This window comes from Populus euphratica, unplaced genomic scaffold, assembly GCF_000495115.2.
Source record: "Populus euphratica unplaced genomic scaffold, PopEup_1.0 scaffold109.1, whole genome shotgun sequence".
Taxonomy (NCBI): Eukaryota; Viridiplantae; Streptophyta; class Magnoliopsida; order Malpighiales; family Salicaceae; genus Populus; species Populus euphratica.
Genome location: NW_011499999.1, coordinates 374,340 through 392,534, shown reverse-complemented (window position 1 = coordinate 392,534; position 18,195 = coordinate 374,340). Strand labels below are relative to the sequence as shown.

Genomic DNA, 18,195 nt, shown 5'->3' with positions numbered 1-18,195 from the left:
AGACAGACCCAAACGGTGACAAGGATGAAATGCTAAGACGTTTTTTGATATGGGACCACTGAGATGGTTTTGGGAGAGACCCAGAAGCAACAAGTTCTTGCAGTTTTTGCAGGCTTGGATGGATGCTTCCCTGTAAACTATTTTGATGAAAAGTAATTTTCATCAACGAGGTGATGTTCCTTAAAGAAGAAGGGATGCTCCCTGATAATTTGTTTTCACTAAGAAGGAAATCAACTAAATTTTGTAATTTACCAAAAGAATTTTGAATGCTGCCAGTCAAATGATTTCTCTCCAAAACTAAAGTATCCAAGCTTATGAGATTTCCAATGCCATCGGGAATGCTTCCTTGGATTTGATTGCTTCCGAATGTCATCTTCTTGAGCTCTGTTGAGAAGTTGCTAATGATGTCAGGCAGCACCCCTCAAGTTAGGAATGCTTGCTCAAGGGGGGACTTTGCCAGTGAATTCATTGCGTGAAAGACAAATCTCAGTAAATTTTAAAGCATTTAAGAGTGTCCCTGGGGGTTGTCCACTTAATTGATTATTGTGAATGCAAAGAAACTCTAGATTTGGAAGAGTTAGGCCAATGTTTGGAGGAAGTGTAATATGAAAATGGTTACAAGGCAGAGAGAAATGAATGAGAGAAGAAATATTGTATAGGAAAGGAGGGATTGTACCACTCATTATTTGAGCCGTGAAAATAAGTTCAATGTTTTCAGTTTTTGTCACGGTTTTTAATTTTTGTCACGACCTGATTTCTGAATTCATGACTAGTATATAAGTAAGGTTTTATATCTATGCGAACTCAAACTTACATACAAGCTCATTCTTAAAATAACTCAATCAGAGTTCAACGCAGCAGTAACAATAAATCTAACTTCATAATATAATTTAATTATCTTAATACAAGAGTTTATATAAATTCTTAATTTTGAAACACTAACTAAACATAAAGAAAAATGTACAAATTGCAACACACTAACTAGACATAAAGAAAAATATACAAATTGCAACAAAAAAAAAAGCAGGTTCTGAAAGTCTAACAAAAATAACCTGCTATCAAGCTATAAGCCTGAAAAGGATAAATAATGAGAGGGTGAGTTCAACAACTCGGTGAGTAGATAATGTTCAATATACATACACAAAGTAATAGAATAATGAGAAATATATATACAATTATGGCTTTAGATTCTTATAGGAAGGTTTCTCAAATAAGCTATAACAAGAATATCATAAAGTAAACTTCTTCAGAAAATCAAAATACAATGAGCATAAGGCTCCATACCGTGGGATGATTAGTCCACACAAGTTGGTGACTCCCTCGACCAACTAGGGTTCAAATATGATGTGCATAAAGACTAACACTACCATGTTAGCATGGGTATTTTGACTGGCATACCATAGGTTTATAATCATAATCAAACATACATATTCATATCTCAAGACTCAACTCATGACATCAATCAAATGAGAAGCTATCAATTCAGAAATCAATACAAAATATATAATGGTTCATATCAAGAATTCAGATTCAATAATTGATTATGTTTTATCATAATAAGGATAATAATCAACATATATATTATCAAGAAGCATTATTCAATTCATATTAACAAATCAAACATTTATAATATTTATCATGCATATGAAAAATTATCCACTCACCTATCTCGAAAGCAAACAATACTCAAAAGCAGATACCGAAGGAAATCCTATTGATGTCCCGCTAGTAAAATATCAGGATTATATAAATACAAATGAGACATATTTCAGAATGGTTCAAAAGAATATATAACCTATTTAATACATTTATCTAAAGGTATATTCCATAACCCTATATATTTTTAAACCAAACTAGTAATTTTTCATAAAAACCCAAAATTAAACATGTTTTTAAACTAAACTAGTAATTTTTTTCTAAAAACCCAAAATTAAATTGTTTTTCTGAAATCTAATTCATAATAAAAAAAATTAAAAAATTAAAAATAATTCACTAAATAAATCTCAATTATTCATCAAACCAATTTGAAAAAGCTAATATTACAGCTAGGAACTAATCTGGAATTTATCATATTTGTAAGGGTCAAATTGTAACTTTTATCAAATTGAAGGACCAAACTAAAAATATCATAAATCCATAACTATACTGAAATTATGATCATATTTAATCTCAATTCTGTCTAGAATATCTCATTATGCTCTAGAGACCATTCTGGAACTTTTTCAGATTTTTAGAATCAAATTAAAGGACCAAATTCAAAGTGTTAAAATTACATAACTGTAAAGGATTTTTGCCCATAATTCATCTTTGATTCTGTTTAGAATTTCAAAATATGTTCCAAAGACCAATTTATAATTTTCCAATGTTTGGGGACTAAACTATAATGTTTACAAATTGAGGGACCAAACCAAAATTTTATCATCTTGAACCTCAAACCTAGAATTTTCACAGATTACCTACTGTTATCTCCTGATTTCTAATACAAATTCACCATTCAAACAAAATCATAACTCAAAATCATCATTTTTATCTGCATTCTCTAAAACTCAACTAAACAATCCATTACCCACAATAATCAACTTTATAACATTCAAATTAATTTATCAGTCAAACCAAAATACAAATCTTCAAAACCCTAACATCAAACAAAAATAAAAATTTAAATCTAAAGAAAACATATTATACACATCAAAACATAAATATTACCCTTTTAACTTATTTTTCTTTAAATCCCTTCTCCTTCCTTATCTTTCCCTCTTTTCTCTTCTTCTCCTCTCCCTCTCACTGTTTTTTTTCTCTAAGAACACAGCTCTCTCTTCTTCTTCCTTTTTTGTTTACTTTCTATATATATTTATCATCTCTTTATTTATTTACTATAGCCCTTAATTGCCTTTTCCTATATCTTTTAATTCAAAACATCACAGTTACCCAATACTACTAAGTGTTCCATCAATCTCAATGACAGATGAAAGATTTTTCGAAAGAGAGTGGTATCTTGCCGTCTAGATTGTTCTTTCTAAAACAAAATACCTGCAGCTTTGATAACGTTCCAAGTCCTGCAGGAAGGTCGCCAGTAAGATTTTTTCCCTCTAAATTAAGCTTCAGTTAGGTTCGAGCAATGAGAAATGTTGTACGGGATTTCACTACTGAACGAGTTGTTCCCAAGGATCAGTGTCTGTAGCCGAACCAAACGACCTAATTCTTGGAAGATAGTATTGGTGAAACTGTTGTTTTCCAAGCTTAGTAGCTTAAGAAAACTCAAGTTCCCAATGGAGGGAGATAGGCTGCCCACCAGTTTGCTGGAATGGAGGTCATGCTCTATGACCCTTTCTTCGTGTCCTCCACATGACTCCTTACCACTAGTAGGCTACGATTTTTTAATGTGAGCTAAGTTTGATGAAATTTTTTGTTAAAATATATGTGTGGAGTGATGATTTAGATTTATTACATTTGAAAGCATAAATATTTAAATTTACAAAAAAAAAGATTTAATTCTTATATTATTTTAATTTCTTTTTATATATTTTATTTTAATTATTTTAATACTTATCTTTATTTTTAAAAAAAACATATTTTTAAATATTATGAATAGAGTTACCAACAAACCATGTCTCATTATATTCTAAAAAATTGAAAAATAATTACTCTAAATATCAGTGTTATTGTTAATTCTCTGATGGAATTACAAAAAGTATTTCATCGATGATATATTATATTTATTAACAAACAAATAAAAACATCAATGAAATTGCATATAGTATTTCTATCGATTATGTGACAAACTTTCAAAGGGAAATATTGACATAATAAATAGGGCAATTTATTTTTTTGTGCATTTTTTTTGTCTATAAATCTATTAGTAAATTTATTATTGATAGACTCACTGATAAATTAAAAATTATAAAAAAGAGTTTTTTTGACAAACTGGTTCCATTTATGAGCCGGTTAATAAAATATGTACCAGCAGATAATTAGTTTAAATATCAACAAAAAATTTTAAAGGTAAAACTAATATTAAATCTGATAGTGATTTCTATACATATGCCTTTTGAGAAGCCCCAGACCAAAATACACAACAAATGTGCTGGCCTCTTGATATCTACAAAATGTTTAAATATTCAATTCCTAATTTTAATAACCGAAAGTATGTCGACTTCTAAAAAAACTTACAAATACACAATTAGCTAGCTTTGTTTCCTTTTAGATAAGTGACGAAACTTTATTAATTAATAGCATAACATTGACAAATCAAAGTAAGGTGAAGACTGGGTACAAATGCCAAATTAAAAGCTTGGGAGAAGAAAACATGGCAAGAGTAAGTAACCTAAACCAGCGAAGGACACATAAATAATTACCATGCCTCAAACCATGGATAAATTAAGTAGCTATGCCTTCAAACTGATAGAAGGATAAACGATTACTCATTCATCGTACGATAGGTCAAACCACCTCTCCTAAGTCCTCCCCCCGTCAAACTTTGTTGCTGCAGGTTCACCGATACTGCACTTACTAGGATCAGTGGGATCATATTTGCATGGAGCCTTAGGAGCCCCAGGAGTATTCTTGTGAAGTGTAATTGTAACAGCTAGGTTAGAATATGATAACAAAATAATGGTAACAAGGAGTATTATTGTCAAGTATCGAGTCTTTCCTTGAGACCCCATTTTTGACACGAAAGAAGACTGAGATTTTTAGGGAATCAAATGTATGTGTAGAGAGCGAGCTAGTCTGCGAGATGGGTGATTGCAGAGATGGAGAGGGTTAGCTAGCTGATATATGAGACACGATATGTTGAATTGGAAAAGTATACGTACAGCATTTAAATTCATTTCAAAAGAAGTTTTCCATGTTGAATTGGAAAAGTACACTTTCCTCGAAATAGTTTGGTATTATTTTCATCCAAACAGCTGTGACTTGTGACATAGGTTGAAATTAACATTAAACGGGAGTAATGTGGATCATGTCCAGGTTGTTTAAGTAGTCAAATAAATAAAATTTCTTTGATTTTTGTTTTTTTTAATCTTCTGGCGTGACCCTTCAGAAACAAACAGTCAAAACCTGTTTAAGTGCCTGCTTTGTTCAAGCAACTTGTAATGTAAAAAAATGTTATGCAAAAACTAAGCACTCTCAACTTTTACTCGATCTTCTTTTTTTTTTTTCTATGGTATGATGGGTTTGAAGATTACACAATATGGCCCCACTCTAATATATTTATCTATTAATGCACAAATAAACATTGAAATAAGCTCTTCAGTTGATTTTATAAACTGCAACTCTGAGTCTTGGGCTCTTCGCAGCCGAGAAAAAGTCTTTCATGGCTGAGGTAAATATAATTTCTTCTTCTTTTGATTTTTTGATGAATGAAAGATTATATTCGTCGGAAAGCAAAAAAGCAGGGGGCTCATGACCTGCTACAAGCCAAACCCAATAGAAAAAAAACGGGAAACAAGCCATACTATACAAATTAACTGAACTTCCACCGGCAACAAAATTCACTAAAAAGATTGTTTTGACATTGTTAAAGAGTAACGGTGACGAAAAATAAACTCCTCTTATCTCAAGCCCTCAACATTTACTTGTAGCATTATTACAGAGTAATGTCACAATTTGAAGGAGCCAAATTATTCAGCGCGTAGACATTAATTTTCCCAATGAGAAAATATTATTGTCTTATCAACTTTAACTATTGCATGCATATGCAAGTGGTTGATGTAAAATAAGTGCTGGAAAATTTGATACATGAAGGATATGGTCACAGAGGTGACGTTCTTCCAGCGACCTAGCTAGAAAAATATCTCCAAAATCCAAAATACCTGAGAAACTATCATACATATAAGACATCAAAACAGTATAAAAGACTGATTGGATTGAAAATTAAAAAAGCATGGCGAAAATAAGAAGGTTGAAAAATACTTTTGAAATAACAAAAAAGCAATTAATGGGAGAGAGGTTTGATTTATTCGTTGAGGAATTTATAAATCCTTTCTCATACAATTAATTTAAGAGTCGGTCTTGACTTGGAAAATGAATGATGATACGTAATATCTTTGGATTTTACTCAAACTGGTAGGGTTATGATTAGTTGCTATATGTGGTATCAGGTTTGCTCATTTTGCTGGCTATGATATCATTGGCAAATCAAAGATATTAATAACCAACAAGTATGTCGACTTCCTAATATTTGTATCTACAAAATGTTTAAAGATTCAATTCCTAATATTTGTATCAAGATATTAATAACCAACAAGTATGTCGACTTCTAAAAAAAACTTGTAAATACACAATTAGCTAGCTTTTTTTTCTTTGCTTTTAGATAAGTGAAGAAACTTTATTAATAGCATAACATTGGCAAATCAAAGCAAGGTGAAGAATTAATGGGTACAAATGCCAAAAAGCATGTGAAAAGAAAACATGGCAAAAGCTAGGAAGTAACCTAAACCAGCGAAGGAGGACACATAAATAATTGCCATGGATAAATTAAGTAGCTGCAGCTGGTTCACCGATGTGGCACTCACTAGGATGCTTGGGATCATATGTGCATGGATCCTTTCTTGCTATCACAGTAAGGTTAGAGCATGATAACAAAATAATGGTAACAATTAGGAGTATTATTGTCAAGCATCGAGCCTTTCCTTGAGACCCCATTCTTGACACGAAAGAAAGCTGAGACTCTTAGGGAATCAAATGTATGTCTTGGTATGTGTAGAGAGCGAGATAGTCTGCGAGATGGGTGATTGTAGAGAAGGAGAGGGTTAGCTAGCTGATATATGAAACACAATATGTTGAATTGGAAAAGTATTCAACATTTAAATTCATTTCAAAAACTTTTCCAATATGTTGAATTGGAAAACTATAGTTTCCTCGAAATTGTTTCTTATTATTTTCTTCGAAGCAGTTGTGACTTGTGACATAGGTTGAAATTAACATTAAACGGGAGTAATGTGGATCATGTGTTTTTAAACTTCTGGCGTGGCCCTTCGGAAACAAACAGTCAAAACCTGTTTAAGTGCCTGTTTTGTTCAAGCAACTTGTACTGCAAATAAATGTTATGCAACAACTAAGCACTCTCAACTTTTACATAATCTTTCTTTTTCTGTGGTATGATGGGATTGAAGATTACACATTATTAATGCACAAATAAACATTGAAATAAGCTCTTCAGTTGATTTAATAAACTGCAAATTTTTGAGCTCTCGGGCTCTTCGCAGCCGAGAAAAAGTCATTCATTGCTGAGGTAAAAATAATTTCGTCGTATTTTGATTTTTTGATGAATGAAAGACTATATTCATCGGAAAGCAAAAAAAGGCAGGAAGCAAACCCAATAGAAGAAAAACAGGAAGCAAGCCATACTGTACAAATTCACAAAAGACTGAGTAAAAATTGGCAAAAGATAATTAAAAGACTGATTGGATTGAAAATTAAAAAAGCATGGCGAAAATAAGAAGGTTGAAAAATACTTTTGAAATAACAAAAAAGCAATTAATGGGAGAGAGGTTTGATTTATTCGTTGAGGAATTTATAAATCCTTTCTCATACAATTAATTTAAGAGTCGGTCTTGACTTGGAAAATGAATGATGATACGTATACTTCATGAACACGCGTGTCTTGACTTTGAAAATGAATGGTTATAGGTATTACCTTGTGAGCACGCAAAACTGTGACTATTTCGCCCATTTGCTGAGTCCATTGCATTAAAATAACGAACAAGTAAAATGATTGGATCAGACTAGTTTGTAGTTCATAGTTCATAGATAGACTAGAGAGGAATGATGGTATTTATCATGTTATGATTTGTTTTCTATTTTGCTACCAAGAATGATTGGTAGGTTGGGATGTGGGGCATTGTCTCAATGATACTGCGAATAAGTATTATTAAAAAATTTATAATATTTTTTAGGCTGATGGACTCTTGAACTGTAGAACCTTAAGTGGTGCAGGATCTATTATAAATAAACATTATGCAACTCAATTGATATCTAATAAAAATAAACACTAATTGCTCGTGTGAATGTAGGTATATTATCAAATCACATTAAATCTTGTATTCTTTCTAGTTTTTCTTTTATTACAATGTTCATTAATAATTATTATAATTTTTTCACAACGGAGGTCATGTTAAAAGTATAAAAATGTGCAAAAGAATGTGTAAAGGAACTACCAGTGAACTCTCTCTCTATATATATATATATATCATTCTTTAGCTTGCACACACCATAAATTAGAATTTGAAACTCACGATCAAAAACATTATACTTAGAGAATATGCATTACAAAGCTATATTTAAAGTATCTATGTTTTTAAATTGAAAGAGTTCAGCTTAATCGAGGGCAAGTTTTTTACAAGAGGAGAGGACTAAAGTAGGGCACTATATTCATTATCCTTAGCATAATTAGTTTTATTGCTTTACTTCTTTCATTGTTAAGATTTTTTATATTTTAAGGAGTTCCATATAAGTCCAATGTGTAGTCTAATGAGATAGATATAACTTATCATCTAACCATTAGGTGGAACATAATTTTTTCTTATTTATATTTACTTCTTTAAATGATTAGCAAGACAACTTCATTTGAGTTCATGAACATGCTACATTCAGTCTAAAAGTTACTGTTCAAGATCTTTTTATTTTTCAGAGGAGAATTTACAAAATGAAGACTTTTATAAATATATTATATTTTTCTCTGCAACCATTTCTAAGAGTTGTAAATTTAGGTTGTGAGACCCCTAGTTTCTTTCTTTTCAGTTTAAAACTATAAAATTTTAGGATTTGAGGATCCTTAACACTACACACCATATCAATCTAAAAATGTTAATATGGAGGACTCAAGTAGTGAGATTTTTTTTTTAATATTCCACAAGAATAAGTCATGAATTATGGACAATCAATTAACCATGCTATATAAAATTATTAATAATTTTTATATAACTATCTCAATCTAAAAATGTAAAAATAATTTTATATTAATTCTTTAGCACACTTCTTCAAGTGTTTGTGTGTGTAATTTTTAATCTAATTAAAAAAAATAAGAGTGATACAATTTGAAATTCTAACTACGTACTAGGATTAAAGACTTAATATGGGTACGACATTAGTTTTTATTTCCTTAAATGAGGAACGAAATTAGTCATTATGAATTTCGATGAGTTTCATCTTTAAATCCAACAAAAAGGATAAATTCGTCACTAAAACACTTTGATGGGGATGAATTTTACCCTTATGGATGCCTAATCTTAAAGGACTAATTTAATACCTTATGTCATCTAGATATTAAAACCCTTGATATTTAACTAAGTTGGGATATAAGCTAAAAGATATTAAAACCCTTGATATTTAACTAAGGTGGGATATAAGCTTAAGTTGTTAGAGAAATTTTTAAAATATGATTTATATTATTTTTAATATATTATTTTGGGCATAAAACTTGTATTAACCTATCTTACCTTATACTGTTAATTTTATCAAATAGAATGGAAATAGTAAAATTCAAGTTACTTGATTAACAATATTCTAATAAAATATCAAAAAATCATCTCAATATAAAAACTCAAGTTATTAAATTAGATTTTAAAATATAATTTATTTTATCTTTTAAAAATATTTTTTCATCTTTGAAGTTTTCAAGAATACTCTCTAGGCAACCACTTTAGTCTTAAATTATTTGTTACTAATTTTTTTACCGAGAAAAAACAAAAAAAAAGTAGAAAACAAAAAAAAATTCTTAATATATTTGCATTGTTTTTAACATTTTCAGCATCATCTCAATAGAATTTAAATTTCAAATGTTTTTTCAACGCATTTGACTTTTATCATGTTTCAAAATCATTAATTTTCTTCATTGAGTCGATATTGATATTACTTTTTTTCAAAAAAAAATTTCAAAATACAAATGTTAGACCAAGGAACTGGAGAAGGAGACAAAATTCTCTACCTATAAATAAATGGCCACATACAAATATAAAAGGAGGGGTATCAGAAAAAAAAAAATCTTTTGGTCATGTCATTACCCATTTTAAGTAATATATCATAAAAATACAAATTTGGTGTTAAAATACATGGTTTCAGCAAAACTTCCAAAAATGCAAAAAACATTTGAAAAAAAGACAAAAAAAATTTTGTGCATGTGGCCAACTGTCTCAACACTAAAAAAAAAATCATATTGTATTTTTCATACACAAAAAAAAAAATTTAAAATGCATTTTACCTTTAATAATTAGTTTATTAAAGTCAAGAAAACATTGGCCAAAATCTCAAAAATAAAAAAAAAATATTTTTTTTATTTCTTAGTATTCGGGGTATGACATTACACATAATACATATTTGGATATTTAATTCTTTTTATTCAGACTCGGATAATAGAACGATTAGGTTTTTACCCAATAAAATAAGAATCTCCTTATAAAAGAGGAATTTTCTTAAATCGTAGACAGACCAATAAATTTTAAACACCACAACCAAATCTCAGAGTTTATCAAACAAAAAAAAAATACAGCTTACCTTAGATAGGGCGTAATTGGGGTGCTAATACCTTCGCTTTACGCAACTAATCTCTGTACCCGATCTCTAAGACCAATTAAAGTTTCTATTAACCAAAATACTAGGTAGTGACTCCCATTCATATTTCTTCTCTACCTATAAATAAATGGCCACATACACATATAAAAGGAGGGGTATCAACAAAAAAAAAATCTTTTGGTTATGTCATTACCCATTCTAAGTAATATACCATAAAAATACAAATTTGGTGTTAAAAAATACAAAAAAAAAATGAAAAAAAGACAAAAAAAAAAATTTGTGCATGCGGCCAAGTGTCTCAACACTAAAAAAAAAATCATAATGTATTTTTCATACACAAAAAAAAATATATTTTAAAATGCATTTTACCTTTAATAATCAGTTTATTAAAGTTAAGAAAACATTGGCCAAAACCTCAAAAATAAAAAAAAAATATTTTTTTTATTTCTTAGTATTCGGGGTATGACATTACACATAATACATATTTGGATATTTAATTCTTTTTATTCAGACTCGGATAATAGAACGATTAGGTTTTTACCCAATAAAATAAGAATCTCCTTATAAAAGAGGAATTTTCTTAAATCATAGACAGACCAATAAATTTTAAACACCACAACCAAATCTTAGAGTTTATCAGACAAAAAAAAATGCAGCTTACCTTAAATAGGGCATAGTTGGGGTGCTAATACCTTCGCTTTACACAACTAATCTCTGTACCCGATCTCTAAGACCAATTAAAGTTCCTATTGACCAAAATACTAGGTAGTAACTCTCATTCATATTTCTCACTGATAAGAAACAAGAATTCATTATCTCTCCATATTTTACTAGAGATACACCATATACATTAAGAATTCATTATCTTTTCATATTTACTAGAGATACACCATATACATTTTTTCCTATAGGGTGGTCAATCACCGCGACGCCGCACACATGTAACAAAACCCACTACTAACAAACCATGAACCATACTTACCCTTCTCCCTTAGCCGACTACCAAGAGCATACATATACATCCCCGTAACCAGGTCCACACTTATTAGCCATAATAGCTCCTCCACTCCAGCTCACACACGGTGAAGCCCACATATCTGATAGCCTTCACCCATCACTATCTTCATGGCAAAGCCACCATTGATGGTCATGTTTTCCCCTCTTTTTTAATTCCAAACATAGTCATCAACACCATAGCCCATCGCTGCCACTAACAATAGCAAAAACCCAGTCATGCAAGCAACCTTTTGGTCTTACCGCTAGCCATATAAAACAAAGAAGAAATAATGTTGATCTCCATCACCGTCCTAAGAAGAAAGAAAGGAAAAGGGGACCAGAGCTTTGAGAGGCCAGATCTTCCTCATCAAAGAGCGTGAATGAACATCACCATGTATGAGTGAAGAGGAGACAAATGAGCTTTAGATCCAGTAGCCCATCATCCTCCAATAGCGGCAATAAGTGAATCCACATGCTAGCAATGGTGGCAGCACGTGGTACACGTGTCAGTAGTAATCCTAGTAATTCCTGGATATGCTAAATGCATTCAAAGGTTGATCTTAAACTCAAACCATTTTTTGGACAAATTGCTAAAATATTATGAATTTTGGTTTTTAGACAAATTGCTAAAATATTATGAATTTTGAAACTAAATGTTTATTATTTTGTATAATATGTGGACCTTTTGGATTGTTAATTTGGTTTGATTTGTGTTTGGATTTCAAAATAATTCAATTATTTGCATTGAATTATGAATTTATTTTTTAGGTTGTAATTGCTTTGTGAATGTTAAATATGGCGCTTAAGTTGTGTTGGGTCAGTGTTTAGTTTATTTGAATTAGCATGAAAATTTAAAAATCTGTGTAAATTTTTTGTGTTTACTTGATTTTGAGATGTTCTGAATAATAAATAATCTTTTTAATTAATATCTTGTCCAATTTAAAACATATTATTATGTTTTGTTGAATGTGGCTTTAGTCAAATTTTCAAAGGTTTGATGATAATCTTGCAATCAATTTTTATTTTTTGTTTTTTTTTTCACCCTTTTATATTTAATATTTGGAATTGTAACTTCCATGTGAGACACTTTTTTGGTATTAAACAAATCAGTTCTTTTCCATAAAAAACAACAAAAAATTCTTTTATTCAAAAATACAATCTTTATTTTAATTTGCATATAGTAAAGTCTCTCAAAAATATAAAAAATTATATTGTTTTTTCCATATGAAAAACCAAAAAAACATATTTGCTTGCATTTTGGAATTTAATTAGTTTATTAAAGTTATCAGAATTTAACCTATATTTAAAAAAAAAATTTCTAATAGCATCCGAGATTATGAATTTATACATAAGATGTATTTATGATATTAAATTAAAAGATAGTTTTGTTTATTTTTTACATTGGCACGAGAACAAATAGGATTTTAACCTTATAAGATAAGGATTTCCTTACTAGGAAAAACTTTTTTAAACCTTAGATGGACCAATGATTAGAAATCACAATAATATTTTAGTTTATATCAGATAGTTAAACAATGCAGTTTACCTCGAGTAAAGTGTATTCGGAGTGCTAATACTTTCTCTTTATGCAACCAACCTCCCTATCCAAACTCTGAGACCAATTAGGATTTTTAATTATTAAAATATTAGGTGATGACTCTCATTTTCTTTCTTTTTATTTTATTGATAAAGGATAAGAATTCATTTTTTTCTATAATTTTTAACCATTCATTGATCTAGAAGCATAATCGTTGCGACATCGTACACGTGTAGCACTATTCATATCCCAAAAGTTCTGGTGATGATAAGAATTATTTAAACGGCAAATAAAAACTCATCCTTAAAGTCTTTCTTTTCCTATAAAAATTCTACGAATATAATTTTAACCTGTTTTTGCTATTATTTTTTGATATTATATAATACTCGATGCACATAAATTTTTTTTTTTCATGGTCAGCAATGATAGGAGGTATCATAATTAATAGCATGGGTTTAAATGAAATTCACGCATCTTGAATCATCCTAGTAGTGCAATAATAATAATAATAATAATAATAATATAATGATGATGATTTGACCCAAAATGTAAAATCCATATATATTTTTCTTAATTCTAAGGAAAAAATAGTTCAATCTATCTCGAGTACCTCTCTCGTAGGAGGGGATGTGCAGCCAAATCTTTGAAAGGTATGAGGAAATAAAACACTTTTTTCGTTTAATTTCTTCTCCTACTACTCCTATTTCTATGCATAGGCATTTTGGGATGCCCAAAACCGAAATGCACAACAAATGTGCTGGCCTCTTGGTATCTACAAAATGTTTAGAGATTCAATTCCTAATATTTGTATCAAGATATTAATAACCAACCATGCATTGAAGTATGTCGACTTCTCAAAAAAAAAAAAAAAAAACCCTTACAAATACACAATTAGCTAGCTTTTTTTATCTTTTAGATAAGTGAAGAAACTTTATTAATAGAATAACATTGGCAAATCAAAGCAAGGTGAAGAATGGGTACAAATGCCAAAAAGCTTGGGAAAAGAAAACATGGCAAGAGTAAGGAACCTAAACCAGCAAAGGACACATATTAAATAATTATCATGGATAAATTAAATAGCCATGCCTTCTTGGCTAATACAAGGATAAACGATTGCTCATTCATCATACGATTAGGTCAAACCACCTCTCCTAACTCCTCCCCCCATTAAATCTTGGAGCTGCAGGTTCACCGATTTTGCACTTACTATCTTTGGGGTCATATTTGCATGGAGATGCTGACCTCGCTATCACAGTAAGGTTAGAGCATGATAACAAAATAATGGTAACAAGGAGTAGTATTATTGTCAAGTATCGAGCCTTTCCTTGAGACCCCATTGTTGACGCGAAAGAAAGCTGATCAGACTCTTAGGGAATCAAATGTATGTGTAGAGAGCGAGCTAGTCTGCGAGACGGAGAGGGTTAGCTAGCTGATATATATAGGAGACACGATATGTGGAATTGGAAAAAGTATGCAGCATTTAATTTGATTTTAGAAATTCATTAGCAACTGGACATACTTTTCCCGAAATAGTTTCTTATTATTTTCTTCAATAGAGTTGTGACTTGTGGCATAGGTTGAAATCAACGTTCAATGGGAGTAATTGTGGATCATGTCAGGTTGTTTAGGTAGTCAAATAAATCTTATTTATATGATATTTTTATTTTTGATCTTCTGGCTTGGCCCTGGCCCTTCAGGAACAAACAGTTCAAAAAAACTGGAGATAAAATGCTATAATTCAAACTTGTTATATCTTGGAATTTTTTAGGCATTGATCATGACACCGTATGTAAAATATAATTTTGCAAATACTGAAGAGAAAATGTAATTATTGTGATCAAATCTTAGGATGTTTGGTGTAATTCTCTGAGAAATAAATTATACAAAATGCGCGAGCATCTCTTCTGGTTTGATGATTTTAATAGTTACAATATTTTTTTAATTTTCTTGAGCTCTCTATTTCCTTGACTTCTTCCTTTTACTAATTAAGAAATTGGTCAATAAATGAATTTTAGAATGGGTTTATTGTTTGCTTACAATGATAAAAACATCATCAGTGAACACAAAAAAAAAACATTAAGACTATTTAAACTGTTTTGAACAATAAAGGTTCAAAGGCACACGAGTCAATTAATCGTTAGGTGATGTATGATGAAAAGAAAAAAGAAAAAAAAATAGGTGATGAAAATAACATTTCTTAAAGTCGCCTCTGACAAGGAAAAAACAATAAACTTAAAACAAAATCAATGTTTGGTTCACCTGCTCTAAAATTAAAATAGAAAGGAACGTTATTGATAATTTGATTAAATTAAATTAAATTAAATTCATATATAGTTTCTATAAATATTATACAACTAGACATAAAAAATATAAAATAAGACAAATTATACAACCACTAATGGTTGAAATTAAGCACAAGGGAAAACCTCTAGATTACCCATTCATCATCTGCCTATATATGTCAAACCAGCCCCTCCTCTCTAGTCAAACCATGGAGGTCCATCCGGGTGGCGGCACGGACCACCCCCTGGCCTCTTTCCGGGATGATGTGTTGGGACATGACAGAAAAATTGTCAAGCATCCATTGTAATTTCCTTGAGACCCCATTTATGAATGAAGAGAAAACTGAGACTCCAAGGGGATAAAATGTTTTTGGTTGGTGGTGGTGGAGATGGAGATGGTTGTGCCGGTGTGATAAAATGTCAAATGTTGATATCTAATTAATCAAATCCAAGGCATGGACTTTAAGATACAAAACCTGTATAACACGCAAATTAGTCCTCTCAATTGCCATAATCCAAATAAGATGGAGTTGATTTGTCGTTGTGGGATCTATTAAAATCCTTCCTCGTATAACTAATTAATTTAAGAGTTGATCTTGACTTGGAAATGAATGATGATGGGTATACTTCATGTCTTGACTTGGAAAATGAATGGTTATAGGTATTGCCTTGCGTAGCCATGAAATCAAAATGTCGAACAAGTAAAATGATGGGAACTGACTTCTCAAAGAAAAAAGAAAAGGAAAGGAAAAAATAAATAATCAGATCAAAACCTTGTAGATTGATTCAAATGCCATTTGTGTTTTCTCTGCACGTCTTTTTTTTTATTTATATTTAGAGGTTGCTGTAAAAGTTATCTCCAAGATATTTCGAAAATAAAAATTAGGACAGATTAATTTGAAAAGCATTGCAGGAAGTCGAAGGTACGAAATGGAAATTGTATTTTTTTCAAAAACAAGCAATATCAACATCAACTCAATAAGAAAAATCAATGATTTTAAAAATAACACGTTAAAATTTGAACGCGTTCCAAATATCTTTGAAAAATTAAATTCTTCTGAGATGATGTTGAAAATGCTAAAAATAATGCAAATATGTTTTAAAATGTATTTTTTGGATTTTCATTGTTTTTCTCTATTTTTTGGATTTTTTCTAAAAAGTTATCAAAATATGGATCAAAATTGGGGAATAACCCAGAATTGAGTTATGACAGGTTTGATGATAATCTTGCAATCAATTTTTATTTTTTGTTTTTTTTTTCACCCTTTTATATTTAATATTTGGAATTGTAACTTCCACGTGAGACACTTTTTTGGTATTAAACAAATCAGTTCTTTTCCATAAAAAACAACAAAAAATTCTTTTATTCAAAAATACAATCTTTATTTTAATTTGCATATAGTAAAGTCTCTCAAAAATATAAAAAATTATATTGTTTTTTCCATATGAAAAACCAAAAAAACATATTTGCTTGCATTTTGGAATTTAATTAGTTTATTAAAGTTATCAGAATTTAACCTATATTTAAAAAAAATTATTTTTTTTTCTAATAGCATCTGAGATTATGAATTTATACATAAGATGTATTTATGATATTAAATTAAAAGATAGTTTTGTTTATTTTTTACATTGGCACGAGAACAAATAGGATTTTAACCTTATAAGATAAGGATTTCCTTACTAGGAAAAACTTTTTTAAACCTTAGATGGACCAATGATTAGAAATCACAATAATATTTTAGTTTATATCAGATAGTTAAACAATGCAGTTTACCTTGAGTAAAGTGTATTAGGAGTGTTAATACCTTTTCTTTATACAGCCAACCTCCCTATTCAAACTCTGAGACCAATTAGGATTTCTAATTATTAAAATATTAGGTGATGACTGTCATTTATTTATTTTTTATTAATAAAGGATAAGAATTCATTTTTTCATATAATTTTTAACCATTCATTGATTTAGAAGCATAATCGTTGTGACATTGTGCATGTGTAGCACTATTCATATCCTAAGAGTTCTGGTGATGATAAGAATTATTTAAAGGGCGAATAAAAACTCATCCTTACAGTCTTTCTTTTCCTATAAAAATTCTATGAATATAATTTTAACCTGTTTTTTGCTATTATTTTTTGATATTATATAATACTTGATGCACATAAAAAAAAAATTTCATGGTCAGCAATGATAGGAGGTATCATAATTAATAGCATGGGTTTAAATGAAATTCGCGCATCTTGAATCATCCTAGTACTGCAATAATAATAATAATAATAATAATACTATAATAATGATGATTTGACCCAAAATGTAAAATCCATATATATTTTTCTTAATTCCAAGGAAAAAATAGTTCAATCTATCTCGAGGACCTCTCTCGTAGGAGGGGATGTGCAGCCAAATCTTTGAAAGGTATGAGGAAATAAAACACTTTTTTCGTTTAATTTCTTCTCCTACTACTCCTATTTCTATGCATAGGCATTTTGGGATGCCCAAAACCGAAATGCACAACAAATGTGCTGGCCTCTTGGTATCTACAAAATGTTTACAGATTCAATTCCTAATATTTGTATCAAGATATTAATAACCAACCATGCATTGAAGTATGTCGACTTCTCAAAAAAAAAAAAAAAAAAACCCTTACAAATACACAATTAGCTAGCTTTTTTTATCTTTTAGATAAGTGAAGAAACTTTATTAATAGAATAACATTGGCAAATCAAAGCAAGGTGAAGAATGGGTACAAATGCCAAAAAGCTTGGGAAAAGAAAACATGGCAAGAGTAAGGAACCTAAACCAGCAAAGGACACATATTAAATAATTATCATGGATAAATTAAATAGCCATGCCTTCTTGGCTAATACAAGGAT

The 18,195-nt window shown here is 30.0% G+C and overlaps 1 long non-coding RNA gene across 1 annotated transcript; it reads left to right on the top strand.

Annotated features, from left to right (window-relative positions):
• The first annotated feature begins 5,231 nt into the window (after nt 1–5,231).
• Nucleotides 5,232–14,319, top strand: LOC105140793 (uncharacterized). The gene is made up of 2 exons (XR_845241.1): nt 5,232–5,702; nt 13,945–14,319. It is a non-coding gene; the product is annotated as an uncharacterized LOC105140793 (long non-coding RNA).
• The last annotated feature ends 3,876 nt before the right edge of the window (nt 14,320–18,195 follow it).